The sequence below is a fragment of the Diprion similis genome, chromosome 6 (assembly GCF_021155765.1).
Source record: "Diprion similis isolate iyDipSimi1 chromosome 6, iyDipSimi1.1, whole genome shotgun sequence".
In the NCBI taxonomy this organism is placed as follows: Eukaryota; Metazoa; Arthropoda; class Insecta; order Hymenoptera; family Diprionidae; genus Diprion; species Diprion similis.
The window spans coordinates 19,206,039-19,228,278 of NC_060110.1; the positions used below are offsets into that span (position 1 = coordinate 19,206,039).

Genomic DNA, 22,240 nt, shown 5'->3' on the forward strand with positions numbered 1-22,240 from the left:
TTTAATATTAGATACGTAGCTTCAGGGTGTGAGGATAATATGTATTTGAAAAATTGATAATAAAATATGTAGCGTGTGGTTTGAAAGTTTGTCATTTTATTACCCCTCGGCACTTGACGTAAGTGGAAATAATAAAGAAAGAGAAAAGAAATCAATTCCTTGGCTGCTTCAAGAGATACTAAAAAAGGCTATCGCTGGTATAAAGTAAGAACAGAGTTACGGAGGGCGATCCTACCTACCTATATCTACAGCCACGACGAAGAATCAACTTAACCGAAGTCGATATTGGATTAAATTCGTGCCGAGTGAACCAATCCGAAAAGTCAACATGAAAAGTTTTATCGAATTCGAAATTTACGATCGTATATATACTTCATCACGTCTGGTAACAGAGCAAATGTATTATTTATTTAAAATAATGTTTTCGTATCGGAATTTCTCGATCGCTTCGGGTCCGTTTCAATCTTCGATCATCAATTTTGCCGTTGGTAGGATATAAATGTTACACGATGTATTCTTACTAAAAAAACATGGCAATTCCCTTTTTTATCTTGTCGGATTCAAAATATAATCTCTATCAATCTCAATGTCGACAGCAAAATACGAAACAATGGTACAATCAGTGACTCATCGTATTCAAACAATCGGAAAATTTCTCGGCGCAACTTCACTGGTCGATCACGTATAGAGGATTTTCAGAATTTACACATGAAATGAAATCCGTGGTATTTTGGCCTGAGGGAAAATTATTGCACTGCAAAACTTGAACAAGTTGAGCTTACATGCATTCCACGTGAGATAAAGTAAAGCAGCATGTTAAAATGCGGGAAAACGATTCGAATGCCTTGCAAAAAAAACGCGCCTTCGTGAGCTCGAGTCCATTCTATAGGACTACATCTCTTTAAATTCTCGAAAGCCTTGCAGTTTACCTCGATATTTTAATAGGTCATTTCATTTCAAGCAAATGTAGGACCTGAATTTAATGACAATCTTTAGTTTTCGTTAATACTTTATTTATTTAAAGAAATCACTTTCATCCATATTGGAATCAGGGTTGTTCAAAATTCAATTTCAAACTCGTTCGAATTTCTTCCGTTCACAGTTAAGTCTGAACTTCAAACTAGTTTTATCCGCGTATTACGAAGATTGAAAAAAAAAACCTGCTGATCGTGAGACAAGAATGTCGGCGTTCGGATATATCTAATAAACTTTTCCGGCACACGGCAATTTTCGATGAAAATTTTTTTTCCATTCTCTTCGATTCGTCCCGACCAACGACACCATTGTTGAACGTGAATGGTCTGAAGTGGCGTTGTCCTCGAACCGCGAAGACGAGGGGATGCCGAAGAGCGAATAGAAGGCGAGGCTATACATGTTTGAAGTATCGAGCAGCAGGCAGCGTGGCCAAAAACTCGGCGGAAATGCGCCGCGATGGTTATCCGTAATTCCGCAGATATCTTCTGCCCGCAGAATTTCAAAAAATTTCAAATTTTCCGCACGCATTCTAGGCGTTGGATCCGAAAAATGGAGACCTTTTGCACTCGACCAGTTTCGCACGTTCGTCAGCACTTGAATCGGTTCGATCTATAATTGACACAGTCATGGTTGTGAAAAATTTCCGTCGGGTCAGACGTGAAGTTGACTGTGATTGAGTGGATGGTGGTCGAGGAGTGCGCAGCGCTACCCTGAGGAGGGTCACTCGAAAATCAAAACGAAGAGAGAGGCATCAACGTTATTTCAAGTGTCCTTGCTTGGGATCAGTAGACAGACACTGAAAGAATGGAATTTCAGGTAAAAGAAGTTTCGTTGTTTAAGGGGTAAAAATATGCAGGGTGAATAAAATCGGAATGGTTTCACCGACTCAGGTAAGAACGTTCTTCTTCCTACCAAGTGTGAATCATTTTTAGACTTTCGTTGCGTTCCACAGTCTTTGTGAGACTGTATTTCGCTTTTATTAGATTTTCAGCTACGACTCCATTGATTGAAATTCATGCCCATAAAACACGAGTGCACTATATTAGGTGTACTATACTCGGGTCGTTACCCTGCATGGATACTCTCTTAAAGCCGCGTTACATCTCGAATACACTATATATGAAAATATGGACGAGGTCGTAAGATTTCAACGAACCATTCGTGTAAATCCACAGGCTCATGTAGATCTCGGTGGCTTCGTTTACTGCCTTGTAGGAGACCTCGTGTCGGGTTTACGGTTATTTCGGACAACGCCGAAGACGTCGGGTTAATTTCACCCACCCCCGTGAAGTTTCGAGATCAAACATCTGGGGGCAAAATCACCGGGTTAATTAACCGGAAAATTCCCCACAGAGTTCCAGTTTTTTTCGTTGCCATTTTTGCAGTATCGAAAAGATTCGAAGGTAACCGGTAATGGTTCAGCCCAGATTTCTTTACGCCTGAAACTTTTCCAGCATTTCTGTAACTCGAAATCAGGCTTGAATTTCTGAGGCCACTGATGCGATCACGAGCTCTTGGGGCTCTCGGGAAAAAATTGATCGATCAATTAGCAGCGAACATTGTAGTTATCTGATCGGAGTTAATTGCCGTTTAGGGACATCCGCTTGTAGGATTCGGCGGTTAATTAGCTTCTGGAAGTCAGTCGTCAGGAAAGGCTGGCTATAATTTGTTCCGCTGAAAAAGTGTATCGTTTCTGATACGATAAAACGATCATTCTGCACCGGACATCCAGTTTCACGACTAGGTTATTCAAAGACGCCTTCCAGAAAAATGTTGGGTCACGTTGTCGAGGCGAAGTTCACGGCAGGGGTTGGAATGCGAGGGGATGGGGTGGCATGGGAGCTGAAAGAAACCCGGTGTGTTTCCTCGCCCTAATGATCCTCGGGCGTCGACCCTATCCCAAGGGGCAAGACGTCCAGGGTCATTTGGTATCTCATTTTCGCTCCCTGCATGGATACCCCCTTATTTTAAACATACATATACATATAACACGAGCACCATAGCGAGCACTCACTATTTTTACCGTGAAATGGATATGCGGCCCATGAAAATCCCTGGAGAATTCTCTTCCTGTTAAGCTGCAGGGAGAAGGTCCTTCACCGTAACAAGCGAAGCACTGCACCCCATGGAATTATACCTGCTACATCAAAGTGTATCGATATGAAATCCTCAACTTCCGTTCGAATGTTAAAGAGCAGTGTCAATTACGTCGTCACGTCAATACGACGCGTGATGGTGGATGGTTTGTTTTTCCATCAGCTTAATCCATGGTTTACTCCCACGTGTCCCGCCCCAAGGGTGGTTCGAAAAAGCGTTAATATAATCGGATTTCGATGTACAAAAGAACGTTAGCGAATCAGCGTTATACATATACACATGGAAATTAGATCGGATAATTGTTGCGAGATGATTGAACCAGTTACGTTTTTTTTTTGCTGTTCATTTTTTTCAAACTTTTTTATTTCTACATCATTTTTCTATAAAGCCCAACTTTCATGGATTGCAATTTACCGCCTGCATGCCCAATTGTGATCACGGCTTCACTGCGACTGCCATTCGTCAATTACTACCAACTTCAACCTGCAGCAAGGCACTTCGAGGATAGTCGCGTGTATTAGCTACTACAGAATGCATCGAAGAGTGGCAAGCTATAAGCTCGTAGTCCTGGCATCAACGATCGGCTGTATTTCAGGGATTGATTCACGCTGATTGGATAACCAATTACAGCGGCAGTTCAATCCCCAGTTAGTCACTACAGGAACGAACCTTTTAATTGCAAACTAGGATGATGAGAGCTAGCATTTGGATTTATCTTATAGTTTGAAAGCAGTTTGTCACCTTGTTATTGTACACAAAATTTTACATCTGGGAGGGATAAAGCTTGCAGGGTGATATTAGTCTGTAGGAGAATTGTAAAGAACAATCTTTCCTACTAAAATTGGAAGACTTTCGATTTGTCTCGGGAGATTCGCGGGCCTCGTGTTTTCTCCTTAAACCGTAAAAAATGAAGACGCATCGAGCCAACGGTCTGATGAATTTTTAGGGGAAACACGAATGTCGAATCTTTCCGTTCCATTACTCCCCGAAGCTCGACTCGACGGGATGAAGGAAGGAAAGTGGATGCGTTACGCCCACGAGTGCAAACGTCGGAAGTATAATGTATACCGAGTGGGGTTGCGTGTGCGAGCACAGATTCCCGTTAAGAATATATCAGGCGTACAGTGAAGTAGAGACCGTTTCCAAATGATCGAAGAATCGCGAAATATTGGCTGGACAAGTGCAGCTTAGGTTCGTGGAGTTGAGTTACATCAAAACAATTATGTCCTCTTCGTACGGAGAAGCAAGAAGAAATAAATGTGTAAATAAATTCAAACAAAAACGAACAATAGATTTGCTGGGAAAAGGACACTGTTCTTACTATTCTTCCTCTATCGCTAAATCGTAGTTCATGTTTTGTTTCTGAATGGATTACGTACGAATCGCCTGAGTTTGAATTTTTCAGCCCTTCGCTTGATCGAAAGAAAAATTGATTCAAATCAATACAGCTGCAGGTTTTGTACAATAAATTGATGCTTTATTTCAAAATACATTCATATTATCATGAATCCATGTCAGGTGATTTGCGTTGAGTTCATTCGGGAAGAAAATTAGCTCTATTATTCATTGAAATGGGACAGATTACTTACACGAATTTGACATCAACAAAGGGTATAATACTGGATAACATGACTCATCTGAGATTGGTGATTATCAATGAACGATCGAAATTTTATTGTCTTCAATTTTCCTCGAAACCAATCAGAGGGTCAGTTTTTACAAAAAAAAAAATTGGAACCCAATTCGGTAATTGTTGATTGTCAGGCTCCGCTTCACTATTTTTCCGTCATCGGATTAATTTCACCGGACTGTAATCCTGATACACCCTTTTAGTGAGTTCGCATATGATATTATCACTGACTCTACGAGGTGTGACTAGCCTTCGATCTTTTCGTCGAAGGTTGCGTTTTCCCCATTCGTATTTGGAAGGAAATTTAAAATTTCGGACTATAATTAGGTGTAGACATTATACTTAAATCCATAATAGGTACTTTCGTTGAAGGATGACGCTTATTCAACTAATTCCTTTCGTTTCCAATGAATCACAGTCTCGGTCCTCATGCCTGGAGCTTTGAAAGTGCGAAGGAAGAAAAAGCCTTAGTCGCGTGCCATTTAGCTTGCCGGCCATCCGACGCGTTAATTAGCCATTTAGGACTCGTCCTCCTCATAAATCACGGTGCAGTTGCAACGTAGGCAGGAAGTTGAACCCTTTTTAAAAGCTGGAGCCGGACCATTTACCCCGGGAGTTTCATCCCGTCAAGATTACGTCCGAGGCTTTGCCATATCTCTGCACCTTCCGCTAAATATCACGCTGCAGATTCCGAGTCGACGCGACGCGAGACGCTTTAATTCCATTCTGCACAACCTAAATGGCTAACCAAATTTTCTGCACCCGCTTTTCCAAGACCGCGTCTCTTCTTGCAACGAATTGCATATGATGGAGTCTGCTGGACCCGTGAAATACGCTGACTGAAGTAATTTCCCATCTTCTGGGTACAGCTTATATAATTATATTGTGCCACGGTGGGGGTGGTTTCCCTTCGTCAGATTAGCCCAACAACAATTTTACCAACCCTCGTAATTATTTATCTTTATCGTTATTACTGCACTTGATTTTAACGAGACGTGATTGGAGAATATTGAGGAAACGTATTATAAGGTTTAATTTGCAACTGATGTGGCAAATACTGTTCGTAATGATCAGTTTTGGGACGGGAAAAGCCTTCGTTAAATTTATATACCCTAAGAAATGGCCGGTGCATTTTTACTAAACTTGTCCGATTTGTACACAACATTGCAATAAAAGTTTAATCACGGGTTATCATTTCATTGCAATAGAATTTAATTATAACACATAATATTCTATTGAAATAAGGTTTACTCGAGGAAAACAGAAAAAAAAAACAAAATGGAAATCCAAACACAGGGTTGTGTTGAACGTCGTAGTTTGGTGGGTGTGACGTCATATCTATCCATCAGGGTCGAAGGGGTAAACTCGTAAATCTCGTAAAACGTAGACTTCAATAAAACGAAAAAATAAACAATAAATACACAGGAGCTGCGCCTATCTACTGCCTGCATCCCGATGTAATTGATTGCCGTAATGTTTTATATCCACATTGCCGCAAAAGCTGAAAAAAATTTCATTGCCACCGCCGGCAAATGGTTCCAATTTTTTTAACCCCCTCACGAGTTTGAGAAAACAAAAAAAAAAAACAAAATGCGACAAAGACGGAAAAGTATTCTTACGGAAAATTCAGCGATGAGGAAACCTTCGCCATTAAAAAATAGAAGAAGAATAAAATTCCTCTTTCAGCTGTAGCCGATGTTTAGAAATATTTTCCGCCGACAGGAAGTGATCCGTATATTATCTTTGAACAGGAATTCTCGCAGATTTTAATCACCACACCCCTCGACACCTGTCACTTGAGTTTTTTTTGTTTTGTTATTTTTTTTTTCTGTTTTCATCCTCCCTCGATTTTTATCAACCTTTCAACTTTAAACTTACTTGGAGCCTGTCACGTAAAATTGTGACGAATTTCACGCGGGAATCATTTTATAGGTTTAAATACATGTTTCTAAAATTACGGGGTTTCACATTCGGGCTCAGTAAGAACAAAAAAATAATTATGTGCATCAATCGAAGTATATAATAACGCTGCGTAGGTGGATGAATAACAACGATACTGTAATTAATATCGAGTCTCATAATTGATTATGGCGATAGAGAATAAGGCTGGAAATAAAAGGGAGCAACGGAGTGACGGGAAGGGGATACACAAAGGAGAGAATAGGCAGGTGGAAAAGCGCAGGTTAGAAGCATGCTCTTCAATTCTCCATTACGTACGCGGTGTAAATCAACAACGAGTATGTATTATATACTTTTATATAAATACGGTGGTCGTCCGTAATAAATTACCCTATTCTTCCCTTCATACATTAATTACTTTACTATCCGGAACCCGGAACGAGGGTGAAAAGATAAACTGCATGAAGGAAATAAGGTACATATTAAAAAAAAATAATTCCCAAGGACATGATTTTTTTTCTAGTTCGCCATGGATAGATAAGTGGATCACCTACGATGGTGTGATTAAAAGTGCAGCCAACTAATGACGGATTCGTTTGTTGCCGTTGAGCTGCGGCTATTGAAGCAGAAATATGTTTGGCAAATGACGGGGTTTTCCGTCAATGGATTTCCGAATCGACGGACTGACGAACGGACGGGGTAATTGTGCCTGCATGGACATATTTACTCCCCTACAGTTTGGGTTAGGTTCGATGAGCGTTGCTTCATTGATTAAATATAAATTGATCACGACCATTAGCGGTGTAGGTTTATCGCCGAGGGGTGGGGTTGAAGTTCCGAATTCGAAACGTCCCGAAAGCGCCTAATATTCCGAATTACTTGGTGGCGGAACTTGAAGTAAAGAAATAAAACTTTTAGGAAACGACGAAGTTTCGAATGGTTGGTAAACCGGTGGCTCAAAGTCCCGAAATGCAAGATTTTCGAAATTCAAGATACGATAGAGCAAAGTTGCTAAAAATAAAGGTTCGGTAGAGTGAAGTACCGAAAATTAATACAACTCACACAGCGTAGTTTACTTAGCGAGTGGGTGTAAGAAAAAAAATGAGAAAAACTGAAAATCAGAATGACCAATATTCGAAAATAAGAGTTATCGCAAATCCAAAAGAAAAAATTATCAAAGTAGTGAAATTAATCCGATCCAAAAATTTGCTAAACTAAAAATCTTTGACCATTCGGAATTCCAATGTTTCGAATTTTTAACTTTCCTCATTTTCGAACTTCGGAACTTTGACTCGTCAGAGTTACGCCCTTTCCGCATTTCGTCCTTTCGGAACTTTGATGTTTCATCGAGGTTAGATTTTTTTACTTAAAATTTCGGCACTAAAAAAATTGGAATTTGGCGCTTTCGGAACTATTCGAATTTCGCATTTCAACCCCGCCTAATCGCCGATCGGTTCTGTAGGTCGCATCACAAAATAAGCTCGACTTCGATCGGCAAGCAATATCAGATTCGGGAAATCGCTGTTCTTTCTCCGAATGCAAATTTCTTTCGCGATATGACCGTCAACTACTGCTCTACTGTTTGTATACGTATCCGTTCATTCAAGTTCTGACCCAAGAATCGGAGCTTTGGACGTTGCGTTACGAATATGTGGAAACGTAAACGACGCATCGAATATTTTTTCGAAGAAAAATTGCTGCCGTGCAGATAACAAGCTTCCAGCGTACCACTTCAAAGGTACCTGTACAAGATCTTTTATACAGCCGGTAGACGTCGATCGGAAGTAAATGAAGGCACGAGGAGAAACGGATGAGAGTAAAAAACGAAATACCGCAAGGCTGGCTCGACTCAAACGATCCATCGCGGGATACACGCTTCGGCGTACGACGAATGTAAGTACAGACGTTTTCACTCCGGCCAGATGGATGCTGAAGAGACTTAAAAACCGGGGAAAGTGTCGCTCTGCCTACTTACACGCCGCATGCGAATACCATATGGTATATGCCCTGCTTCTCTATGGCGCCTTGGAGCCAACAAAGACTTTTGCTTCTACAAAATCTACGCGGACTCCTTACTACTGATTCTCATTCGGAGATTCTGCTGGGAATAACTTTGAACAACCACGTGGTAGAATTTGTTCAAATTTTTCTTCAAGCTCTGAACTATTTTTTTTTAAATATTATTTCAAACCTGCAAGTAGGGGAGGGTGGGACCCTAGGGGCAAAGTGGACACCTTAAAATTTTTGATATCTCAAAAAATTTGGGGGTAAAGTGGGCCCCTGACTTTTATTTTTGTACGAATCATTCGGAAATCATTTACTCGAGTAATTACACAGCTCATAATTTAACGCGAAAGATTTGAAGTTCTGCTTTACTCTCAACTCGTCAATGTCAAATAATTTTTTGAACTTGAATTTCTGATTACTTTTTTCTCGAGAAAGTTAGATAATAATTTAACACAATTGTTCATATAAAAAGTAAACATTTTATTCTGATTTTAGGCATTGTTTTCTTAAGGGGTCCGCTTTGCCCCACCCTCCCCTACGACATAATAAATTGCCAAAAAAAGCTCTGAGAAGTTTCTAAAGAGAAATAATTCTCGAGCAAGGTGCGTAAACAGACGAAGTGAACGATATGAGGTATTTTGTTTAAATTTTCGAGGCGAGTTTTCAGCCTTGGGGGAATTCCGCCTATTGATTATTGGCCTTTTCGCATGTGCTTTCCCATCAGGTTGCGTTCCGGCTGCCACGATACTCTGAGCGAGGAAAGTCTGGTTTGTTTGAATACTTATACAGAATTCTTATCGACTAAAATAATTTTGTTTACGCAGAATTATAACGTGTTTTAATAATTTTTTCCCCTTACATGGTTGACCGGAAGACTAATGTTTACCTGCTTTCTATAATAACTAGATGCTCGCTCGAGGCTTGTGAAATGTCACCCAAATAACTTCGTTGACTAATATAACCGGCGTCTTTTACGGCAGCTCATTTGATCCGCAATTTTCTTATTTCCACCTTTCCACGTTGTACCTACTCTTCAATTTTCCTTAAGAAAATAACGAGCGTTTATGCTCTGCCAGATGTGCATTAGCTGCTGCATCTCAGAGGGGTTTCCCTCCATTTGTTGTAATTATAGTTCAAACGCTCCTCGGCGATCCTTTGTTTTCACGATGGTGAAGAATTCTTATTAAACGACGGTCTGCTGCACAGTCATGGATGATAATTAGAAAGTAATACCAAACCGCGGTGCTGCAGGGCAGCCATTACTCGGTATTAAGGGCAACAGGATGTCGAGGGAACCGATTACCTTAGAATGCAAACATCCATTTTTGCCCCGAGTAGTAATAAAAATTCTGAAAGTTACCAAAAATCACACATAAGAAAGCGCATTTCATATAATGTACTTACGGTTAATCGACCATATTGTTTATGAAATTGATTACCTTCGTAATACGAATGAATTAATTATGTAAAATGCGGTTTTCGATGCTTATAAACGGCGAACTTCTACCAAAATTTTTGGAAAACCGTCGGAATTGTTTGTAATAATACAAAAAAAAAAAAAAAAAAAAAAAAATGGATCTCCGCACTTCATGACAATGAGTTTTCGTGATACACTGCAGGTTCCCTTAAACTTTCACGCCCAACTGGCTGATCCTTATTACACCATGGCAAAACGCAAGGGAGTCCATTTGTCTACCACCCGACTTAGAATGGCTTACAATTAGTGCCAAGGAGGAAACTTAGTTTCCGGACCATCCTCAAGTAGTCAAACACGGTTAAGGAGCCCCATAATAGTAAGCCTTCGTCAAGCGAGTCCGAAGAGCACTGCTGCAGCTTATAACGCGTTATTTGCGAATCCGCGAGGCGTTTCTTGCCCGCTCTTGTATTTGTTAATTATCCTGTAAACCGTGCATCGGACAATATAAATCAGGCAACGAGATACACGGGCGGCAATTTTTTCTGCCGAATTTTTTCTCTTTCTTTGCGGGCTGGTGCCAACTGTCGACTGGACGACTCGCTATTTTCGACTACAGCAAATAGTGAATCGTGACTTGAACTCGACCAGGGACAAGTTGGATTAATGGCATTCGCATGTTTTGCCACCCTACCCATGCTCGCCGGAAGGGAGAACCGGCTTCTTCCGCCCTCTTCACCCTCCAGCTACTCAATTAACATCCCCGGAAAATCGGTCCGGAAACCAAACCTGCGTGATTCCGTTGTTTAATTTTTACCTCTTTCGCTGCTTCGTGGGGGATTGTCAAAGGTAAGAAGGTGACCGAAGAATCGCTGCTGATTCAACGGGCTGAAGTGATACTAAAGATCAGGAACAGATCTTCGGAGTCTTGGTTTCCTTAAAGCTGGCATCGCTTCTCCGTGAATGGATAATAATCCTGAGTCATTGCAGCAGTCAGACGGATCTCGTGAGCCATTTTTGAATAAGATTTGAAACGATTCGATCCCCCACAGTCGCCGCTCTGAGTCCTCCTCGATAATTTATGAAACTGAATTCAGAATTCAAAGGCTGGAGAGAAGCTTCCCCTAATTTTGCAATTCCACCTTTGATAAATCGTTTGAGATTTTGACTACATCAGATAAGAAAAAAGCCCCCGTGAAACTAACATCCGGTGACTCGTTCGAAGTTTCGTTTGCGAACAGAAACGATGGAGTAAATATTTGACGCTTGATATTCTGATTGAAAGATGCAGAGGAATCCGAGTGTGCCTTTTTTAAAAGAGAGTTGTTATTCGTCCTCTCGAACATTTCCGTGTGTGTGTGTGAGTGTTCCGATGTGTGAACTCAGTTGGCACACATGTTTGCGTGAAAAAATTTTTCTCTTTACACGTGTGTTAAGGAATTAATTAAACCGAAGAAACCAACTCTTCGCGCTCATCTTATTGTTAGTTCGACAAATAGTTGATTTCCTGCCAAAGAATTTCACGCGCAATTCTTTTTTTCCGTCTTACTTTTCAATCTGTCGCTGTGGAGCTCGGCTCACTTATTCTACGCATACAAATTGGAAAATACGAAGGGAAAATACCTCAACAGAAAGAAAGAAGAATACGGAACGTAGGGAAACAAATAACAAACTCGACGAGATAAACGAACCAAACTCCACGTGCCCCCCCCCCCTCCCCCTCCCCTCCCGCGGCCTTCTTTCTACCTATTTTCGTTGTAATAATAAGAATGGAAGAGGTAATAATAGGTGAAAAGGTGTCGCAATGAATTCAAAATGTAGGTACATCGTCCCAAGGGTAAAGCTTAGGGAAACAAATCAACTCTTATTTGCACAATGTCAACCTATTTGAAAGTTTATCTGCTGTAAAGACTTGTCTTATTTCATGAAATTGAAATTCATTCATCAAGAGGGCGAATTTTTGAATAAATAATGAAATTCATTCGGAAACCCTTTTAAGGCCGGTATTCGCAGTTGACACAGCATCTGATTTGAGCTTGCAAAGCGCCCTTATTTAGTCGGAAAATTAGCGTTTCAGTGCAGCTGGTCGATGCGGCTTCAAATTTCGCATACCAAAACATATCCGCATTGCCGTGGAATGTCCTAACGCAAAATTTTCCGAATTTCACAGAGGGATCCCAATTATACGCTTGCTCGGAAACCATTTTGAGTATGTATACAGCTTTAGACACGTTCGACCGAAAGATACGACCACCTGGAATTCCTCTACTTTTCCCTGGCTGGATGCAGCCACCGCATATCCATGGGGTATTCGTTGAAATACCGCATCCGGTTTTCAGTTAGCACAATTTATGAACTGCATGTTGAACTTGACGATTATCTACAAGCTTCGCATCTTGAAGAGAGAATAACACGCTTTCTATCAACGATACTCCGCACCATTAGTCGGAAAACATCTTACCTTGGGCCATTTTATTTTAGTACCTACCCTGGAGAATCTGGGGTCGGAGCATTTAGGTATACACAACACAACGACGCGGAATAGCACAACCGTAATTCATGATGTAAAGAAGAATGGAAAGGGCCTTACGCCCTCACTTACATTGTAACTGTCCGTCCGACTGCGGACGCTATAAAACAGTGATACCGATTTAAAGGCCCCTGTAAAACTGCCGCCCATCCCCCATTACTGCACTTGTTTACACAGACCACCAGGTACTGTAGTTACACGGTGATCGTCGCAGGTGGTGGTTACTCCTTATTCGCGTATACGCCATTCCAGATCCTCGCAAACACCTGGGGCCTTATGCCTAGTATGCAGAGGAATACCATACTTCCGGCAATTTGTATTGCAAATGAAATGAAGAAACGAGTAGCTCGGATTAATGCGATTCTCAAAACGTGTAGCTCATCTGTACAGCAATATCTGATTCTTTTATCGATAAATCGATTTCATTTACAAACCATAGTTGCTCGGTGTATTACCTGCATTTACGGTGCAAGGTATTGATTTTACACACCAGTCGTAAAGTTGAAATAGTCAAGTTAAGCGCTTTGTTTCGCTACATAGACAAGGGTTTCGTGTACACGGGGTTGTGATCCTGGGGCACCTGCTGCAGAGGATTTGCTTTGTTGTTCGTGATTTATCCGAGTGTTTTCAACGGGGGCAAAATTTCAGATCACATGAGGCTCTAAACATTCCATTAAAATCTTCTCTGTACATATCATGTACCTTTTTCGAGGCCCATCGGTTGTTTAAAAGTATCAAGCTAACACCGAGCCTTGTTATCTCTGGATTATATACGGCTCGAGCGAATTTCTGACCCGACACTAATTACGCTTCAGAGTTGTAGATGAATTATTCACAGGTCCTTACCTAAGGGCTGGTTAAATGTTTATAATCATCTAATTTGCGAGGGGTTAAAGTCTGCCCAACAAGTTCTGTTCACTTTGGACCATGCTTTTAATGCTTTGACCTAAACTGATTTCCTGCTGGTAAATCACAAGCTCGTGAATGCAATACACTCGTTTGCGTAATAAACAAATTTGGCCACGTAGTGCAGGTGGTTGTGAAAAAAAAAAAAAAAATCGCTAGGCGCAACGGGAGTTTCCGAGTTAATAGAAAGGGGGCTGGAAAGAGCGAATGAAAAACGAGAAAGTTTGAAACTTTGCGGTCCTGATCTTTCGGTAAAAAGTTTTACTACAAGGATGGCGATGAAACAAGGTGGGTATACTCTCGGCTCTGGAGATCATCAGGCTACAAATCTTTGCTAACTTCAATTTAACGAGCAAAAATTTAAAAACGGAACAAACAAATTAGGGTCCTCTTTAAGCAAGGTTCGTCGTGTCCATACTGAGAAAAATTTAATTTGTTACAGTTAGCAGAAAATTCTGGTGTAATGAATATAGCAACGATTGTAACAATTTACATACTGTTGGAATTGCAAAAAAATGTGGTGTACTATAAGTAAGGATTTAGAAATTTCTCTCGGTGCGTGCACGTTACACATTGTACGATATTCTATACATCAAAACGTTATTACGGTCGTTACGGAATGTCGTGTCCACTTTATATCTGCTTTTTTACTGCTCGAAGTGGCTTCACATTTGTTACACATTCTACTCTCTACGTGACGAGTTTATAATCGAAATAATGGAATGATCAAAGCCTTCTGCGAGCGAACGGCCTTGTTATATTCCACCGGACGGCGCAAAGTCATGAGTGTTTTGAGTAAACGATCGCAGCTGTGACGTATTGATTTTTATCCTTGATCCTGTGTCCAAATTCTTCCTCGGCGTTTAACGAACTGTGCCACTTTCATCTCTGCTAATAATTTCTGCATCACATAATCACTTTCCACCGTTAAACGTTTTCTCAACTACAATAGATCCTCCTCACCGGCTGTGCGGGACAACTTTGCTGTCATGGGAAACCGATGTATCCATTATAAACAAGGATTCACGGTTCAATTAGCCCGTGTCCTAACTATTCACGAGGAACGTCGCCCTGGGAAGTCCCACGGGGTGTTTGGAGTTCACTGGGCTTAGACTGATCGGTAATTATACTCTGACTAGTTGTCAAGCTTATCAACGAAGTCCCGTATGCCCCGAGGTCCTCGGACGAGGCGACGCCAGAAAATGTCATACATAAACGAGTATGGAACCCAGTCACTCGTGCGAAAATCATCCCGAAGTTATTGGAGAGATGATATTCAATTACTTTCGAAAATTTCATCCTGCACTGGGATACAAATTAACGAGTCTATTTACGATTTAAGAACATCTTCTTCGCGTAGCGTTATCCTTCACCTAATTCGTTCAATATCTGGATGAATTTGAACGCTTACAAAGCTTACAGAGTGGTTTTACAATTGGTAGGTTCTGAAGGACCGTTTGAAGCCTTATGGCCTTTGCATGGCGACGACAAGAGGATTGATAAATACGTTCACGTAGTTGGCGAGCGTAAATTGATCAATCCCTTGGATCAGCTGACCTGGTGACCCGCGATGGCCTCTTAGCTCGATCCTCTCATCTCGTTTTAGGTAGAGGTTTACGTGCCAGTCTGAATACTGATCGGTCTATTCGTAATCTCCTTCGTCGGCGGAGTCTCCTGGACGTCGAAGCTCACAGCCGAAGCAATTCGCGCGAGGTTCTTGCTTCGAAGGGTTTTGCCGCGTCCCTTGGAGAACAGGAGAGCGGAAAAGGGTTCGCGATTTGAAGGGTTGCTAGCTAATGATATTGCATGGGATGAAAATTAGGAGTGGAAACGAGAGGCTTCTGTTATACTAGTAGCTTGTAAAGATTTGTTTTATTTATTTATTTTTCATCTCTACTATGCGACGGTAACGAGAGTGGTATCGATTCCATTATTAATCAATATCTTTTTACCTGGCTACTTGACTTTTTTTTTCTCATGTTCCAGCCTCGAGGGATCGATGATTCTTTGTTACTTTTTCGATCAAGCTTGCACGATGTAACGAGTACTGGTTAAAGCAAGGAAATAACTGAAAAGACTTTGGGCTGCTTTTGCTAAGGGAAAACTTGTTAAATACCTGCTACTGAATTACTGTCGGTTCGTGTACTCGTGAATTTGACAAAAACCGTTGGCTTTTCTTTTTCTTAGTTAAAATTCCCTTTTCACACGGTGAGACGTGACACTGAAACTCTCCAGGGTCTAGATGCTCGAGTAAATTCGTAAGCCCGTCGACCTGTTCGACGCGTTTTGGAGGAGGAGGATGCAGCTGAGAAAAAACATTGGTATTCCACTCATCCTATGGAATCCGAACCCTAGGGATCAGGTGTATCTTGACCCGTTGACGGGTTAGGTAAATCCAATTGAAACTCACTTTCCACGAATTTCGAAGATTTGGATGAGAGGGTCGCGGCGGCAGACAAAAATTCATGGAAAAAATGCGTGAAGAAGTTTTAATTTTTTCCGAATACTTAATTTATTGCGGAAAATCTCTGTCGGGAGAGCCAGATTTTTCCATCAATTCTCGTTTTTTACCTTCGTAAATTGTAACGTATAAGTCTTAGGTTTTCGGTTTTTTGGCCAAGTATTTATTCTTTCTCCCGATTTTATCAGCAAATAGCCCTTAAGTATTCATAAAATTTTTGTATTCATAAGCTGCGAAGAAAAAATATTGAAATTATTAACAAAAACTTAGATATCGATCCTTCATTTTAAATCCCTTCGTAATTGTTAAAGATCTATTTTAGACCCGTCCTTTTCATTCTGATATCACTGATTCTGTCCGACAAATTCGCTGAAACTGATTTCCTTCTCTTCGTTAGTCAATTCAATATTGCCATCTGTTAATCACAACCAATAACGATGCAACGTGGTAAAATGAAATATTTAAAGATGTCAATACAATAAACAAACAACAGACTAGAACAGAGCTGGACAATTTCATTTTGGGATTTCCCTTAATAGAACGATTCTATACATCCACCATCTGTTTCTTGGAGAATCCGTACGTGAAATATTAAAGCTGAAATGAATTTACGTCGGAGATCTGGAGAGCTCTTTGTGCGTTTCCCGAATAGAACTGTATCAGTGAAAAACAAGGTAGTAAAGTTTACTTAATAATGAAAAGAAACCGATAAAGTAATCTTGACTATGGCAGCCGTATGCCTATACCATACATTCATACGTAGATAATACGTGATGTGAAACTTTCGCGAGATAGCCGTGCTCTTGTAAAGCGTGCCCTTGTGTTAAAGCTCGGAGGCTTCCTTTCACCCTTGCAGAGTTGTATCGAGCGCTTTGTCGACATATCGGGGAGCGAGCTTGAATCTGAAGCTTCGAGCCTGACACACTGACTTACTTTCTTGCAGACGCGGATCCAGAGTGACAAAGCCGAACGCCACGGTCATATCAATTTCCGGACAAATATTCCCGGCTTCGAACGGGTCGCGATATCTACCGATGACATAGCCTGATTTCATTTAACCCCCGTCGAGAATCCGGGACCGCCAATTTTTTATCCCATCGAATTTACCTTGCAGCCGCAGCAAAACCCAGATAATAACGTTACGTATGACGATTTTTTTCCACCCCGCCCGCTGGCGAGGGGCTGATAAGGGTTGAAAGATTAAAGCTCACTGCAGCAACGCGTGCGCCTATCTTTCACGGATTTTCCACTAGCCCTGGTCACGTGAAATCGGTTTTCTTCTCGCGTAACTTGTTATAATACGAAGAAAGAAAGTTCTCAATGCCCGGAGCCATTTTGGTGAACAATGCGAAGGTTCTCGACGCACAATGACGATGGAAATAGAGAAAATCTATGCTCAACAAATTTTTCAACCAGCTAATTGTGACTCGGTGCATTCATCGCGTGTCTCACTTTGCGCTGAAGTAATCAGGCAAGCCATGCTTCGACTTTTCCCGTTCTGTTCAACGTGTCTGCCTGCATGTTCAATATCACTCAGGCGTATTTGCGACTGTATATCGTCAGACCAATCTCGACTCGTTGGCATAATTGGCGCAGAGCCGGAGATAGTAAACCGGGTTGTTCGGAAATTTGCCGATGGATGTTTTTTTTTACGAAAAATTATCAGACCTCCGATAAAGCTCGGGACTGAACTTTCAAAAACGTGGGAAAATTTCGCGATTCCGCATGGATTTCTCCGCGACTGCAACGGAGTAGCTATTTGGCCCGTCGTATAATTTCGGAGGGCTGAAAACAACTGTCGACTCATTACATTTTATTCACCCCGAGAATGATTTTTTCCTAAAACCTCTGGTTAAACCGCCTTTTCTAAGGTTCCTGGTCTCGCTGAGCGCGCATAACTTCCGTTTTACGAGACGGCTGTGTGCAGCTCGTTCTCATACTAGTTCTAATTTCCGAGAGTTACAGTAGCGGATGTAATATCCATCAGCTCGCCAACTGCAAGGGTATCCTGGCGAGGCTTTACGATGTCCGTGGCGATTTTTATGGGGACAAGCGCGAACTTCTACCGAACAAGTAAAGCACCGCAATGCGTTTTCTCTCCTTGAATGTTTCGATCGTGTTTCACTGATATAAAAGGTACTTCTTCGTATTTCGATTCTACACCTGCTCAAATCATACGTGAAAATCTGTAGTTTCTGATGGGAATATCTGTAATACAGTAGATTCTGCATCAGGGATGGTGGCTTGTTGACGTAGCAAAGAATAATGCAATGCAAATTGGTTTGTAATTACGTGTCATCCAAGGTTAATAATACGTCTTTGGTACAGCGAGACGACCCCAAGTCTCCGGGGAGAATTAATTACTCAAATAAGACCAGCAGCTTTGTTACACAACGGCAGTCTATGCCGTACATCGACGTGCTCGGAATCCCGAAGGTTCAGCATCCAGCTTCGAAGAATATGTAATTTACATTCAAAGATACCTGATATTTTTTTTTTATATAGGATATATTTTCGATAGTCAAATCGCAGATGGGTTAAAACTAGTGGATTGGATAATCGACGCGTGGTCGCAAGTACGTAAAGCAAATATGATTCATCTCTCAGGGAAAGTAAAATAGCTACTTCAATCCTGAGTATGATGTATAAATAGATTTATTTTTCATGCATGGTGGGTTGAAATCCTAAATATTCATTAATTTTGCGTACCGAGAAACAACATTTTAATACTGAATAATGCATTACAAGTTTGTCGCACGAACGAATCAAGCTTTCGGATTGATAAAAAAAATCTGTCGGTTCGGTGACGGAATTGGCTGAGATGATGAAATGGTTTCGTTCCAAGTGATTTGGGATTATACGAATTTATATGAACCCTCGAAAGGGAATGCGGCTTAAAATACAGGACTCTGGAGAATTCGTTTTTCAATAATCGCAAATGATCCGTGAAACCCTGAATCCAGGTTAATAGACAGAAACTTACAACGAAATGAAATTACTGTTAATCATTTGTACATATAATTATACCTAGCAGGCATAGGATCGTTGAAACAATATGTATTCAGTAAAAAATTTTGAAAAAAAATGTCTCCGTTTCCGAGCCGATCTTGATCTGCACTTGAATTATTGAATTCCACCCTCGAGATGTATCTAATATATGCCGGATCGGAAATAATATGCCTTGAGAATTGGAAATCTCTTCTCTGTTTTCGCTCTGCTTTTTCTTGCGCTTTGTGATATGCAAGAAAAACGTAAAGCAACTTGGCTATTTCATTTTTAAACCTGATGGCAGGTACATATATACATATATATATATATAGTTATATATATATATATATTTGGGCGTATAAAATAACCTTCGTTCTTGAATAAGTTAAACGATTTATGGATCCGGTTGAATTTTTAATATTACGTTTCTCTACCATTTCTTCTTGCAAAATGAAAAATAGAAAAACGTACCAAAAGGACGGAAAAGACAGAAGATCTTTGTTTCGCGTGACGCGGGAAACGGCGATTTTCTTCGCGAAATATATCCCCTTGTTAATTTATCGGATTCTCTCTCTCTCTCTCCTCTCTCTCGAGGAGAGGATTCAGTACCTCCGATAGAATATTAAACAAAAAATATAAGCAGAGTAGATCGATGTTGCGAAAATTGAAAAAGGGAATTAGAAGAGGCTAAAAGTGCCATTTTTTTCAAAATAATCGTTTTCTTCAACAATCACTGGCAAATCATTTCAAATGTTACTTTCAGCCATTTTTAGGTCTACACTTCAAGTACATTCGGAACATGCGTTTCAGTTGAAATTATACCACGAAATCGTAGAAATCGATTGATCAGAAGTAAGGTAAAAAAAAAGGTCAGTATAAACGGTATGGATGAAGATTTTCAACCGCATTTCCTTCCTCACGTCCTTCATGGGATATGATGATCCTGCTGACCAAGCAGCGGAATTTGTCTAGATTGAGTAGATATAACATTTGAACGAGGGATTTCTCTGGCTAAACGAAAAACGATATAACGTCTTCTTCGGTTTGAGGCATTCAGCTGATTGATTTAGTGTGCTTGCGTCGATTATCCTGACCACCTATCATCAATCAGTTCTGTTTTAGTTCGCGGTGGAAACGAGAGTTGAGTTGTGCTCAAGAATCACTTCCTATTCGCGAGGCCGTAAATATTCACGAGTCTTTCATTCGCATGTATTTATGTGCATAAGGTAATGAATCTATTTATACGTGTCTCTACCCGAAGTGAGAAATATGGGAGGTGTTCAAATTAGCCGAGCTTTTATGCACCTTTGAAACCAGAACGAGATTTATCGAAATCACGATAGCTGCTTTTCGCGAAACTTCCGACCAAATCAAAACCTTCGCGAAAAATGAAATTCTACTTTTCTTATCTCTTCTGTTTAAAGAAGAAGAAGATGGCAAAATTGAATCAGTCGAATGAAATAAATCGCTAGAATTACCGGTGAATAATGAACTGCTACTCGATTCAGCGCCAATTTTTCCATGGAGGATGACTTCGTGGCAATGGAAGAAAATCGAGGTTCGTTTAGCATTCTCTATCACATTTGTCACCTTGCCCCTCACCAAGTTCTCAGTTTTTGCCGACCGAACAAAAGGTACGAGGAATTTTTAATCGCATATCTGTTAACAAAAAATTTCACTAACGAGTTCCTGATCATCGATAGACATATTTTTTCCCTGTTTTTCCCAAGGCTCTTTCTCTCCTTCTTCACTTTAGAAGGCTTTAATTTTCACGCAGCTTCGATTACATAATTCATACCCGTATCAATCGCTGCTGTGTGTAAAACGGACTTTTCCGAGTCGGTAATATTTAGGCGAGAAACGCTTTGCAGATACGTGAAAAAAATCCAACCAGGTCGGCTACTCCGTCTTAGTCAAACGTAAGGTAACTACCAAATTTACCCGTTATAGCCACGGACACATGCTCAAAGGATCGATCCAGGATCCGAGATCCTTCAGAAAGGTAGACGGATTATGGTTCTTTCCTCAACCTGTATTTTTTTTTTTAAATTTTATTCTTTTCTCATTCCTTGCAATATCCAACCGATCTATTTTCACTTAGCGAACAGCGCTGACGTAGATCTAATATTGCTTTGCTTTGAAACGCGTGAAGGACTTGTGTGGAGATACGTGTTCAATCTTCTTTTTGAACCACCTTAAGCCAAATGCATGTGCCCATTGCACCAGCTTTCTTTCAACGGATTGCAGTGCAACTTCGTACTAAATATTATGTGGTAAATTCATATCCGGTTTAATTTCGATTTAATCATGTATACCTAAATGTTTATATTTTTTCTTTCACCGATTCGATCGGTTTTATTAACTTGTGGAAAAGTCGCTTACTCGAGAGATTTTTGGGTCACAAAGTTATACAGAATCTAGCTCAGATTTGGTCAAGTGAAATTAAAGCCGCGAACAATTGCCAATGTGGTTGAAGCCTCGATAAAACACGCAATACACACGCATATTTATGAGTTTCGAAAGATTGCGTTGTCCATAAGGTAATCAGGGCCCTGAATATTCAAATTTTTAGCATAATAATGAGGATAGTTAAGCCGGTGAGATTTAAAATCAAAAGGTACGACAATGAATAAAGAATACAGAGTGTCGACGAAGAGGATCAGCGAGTAAGAGAGGGGGGGGGGGGGGGGGGGGGGGGGGTAATTCTTTACTTGACACGAAGCCTGTGAAAATTAAACAGGGAATTAAACAAGCACACTGGCTGATATCCCCAAGACGCAAAACTGAGATGTAAATTGGTCCCATTAAAATATTGTTAACATAGGGAATTTGAATAGGGTAGGCTGGCTAAGTTCGAGTTACGGTTCTCTGTTGCCTGCAGCTTTACATCTACAATGTAAATGCGAGCCAATTACAGACCGCAGGTATCCACTCCGAGAGATTAGAAACTTGAAATATACTTAAAACGGTACTCGTACTTAGAAGTTAGTTCTCCTGTGTTTTATGGCTACCTTACGTCGCGATAGTTTCACCCTCCGAAATGAACGACGGAGAGCGATTGGCCCGAAGCACGTCATCCCTTCACTGGGCCGTTGGTCCAGTTCAATTTATATATACCGAGAGAAGCTCATATTCCTTGTCAACAAAGCTATTTTTATTACGATACTTCCAGGCACTGTTCTCGAATTTATTTCTCTAGACGATTTGTCAGGTCAGCAAGAAACGATCGGTGATATTAGCAGATATTCAAGTTTCCTCAAACTCATTCTCAGCCAATGATCATCGGCAATTCGTGTGGAAATGACTTTGTTGTCGTGAAGTTCGAAATTGATA

The 22,240-nt window shown here is 40.7% G+C and overlaps 1 protein-coding gene across 2 annotated transcripts in view; it reads right to left on the reverse strand.

The window, feature by feature from the left end:
- Nucleotides 1–22,240, reverse strand: part of LOC124406819 (neo-calmodulin-like) — a 75,308-nt gene that overhangs the window by 44,408 nt on the left and 8,660 nt on the right. The window lies entirely within an intron of this gene.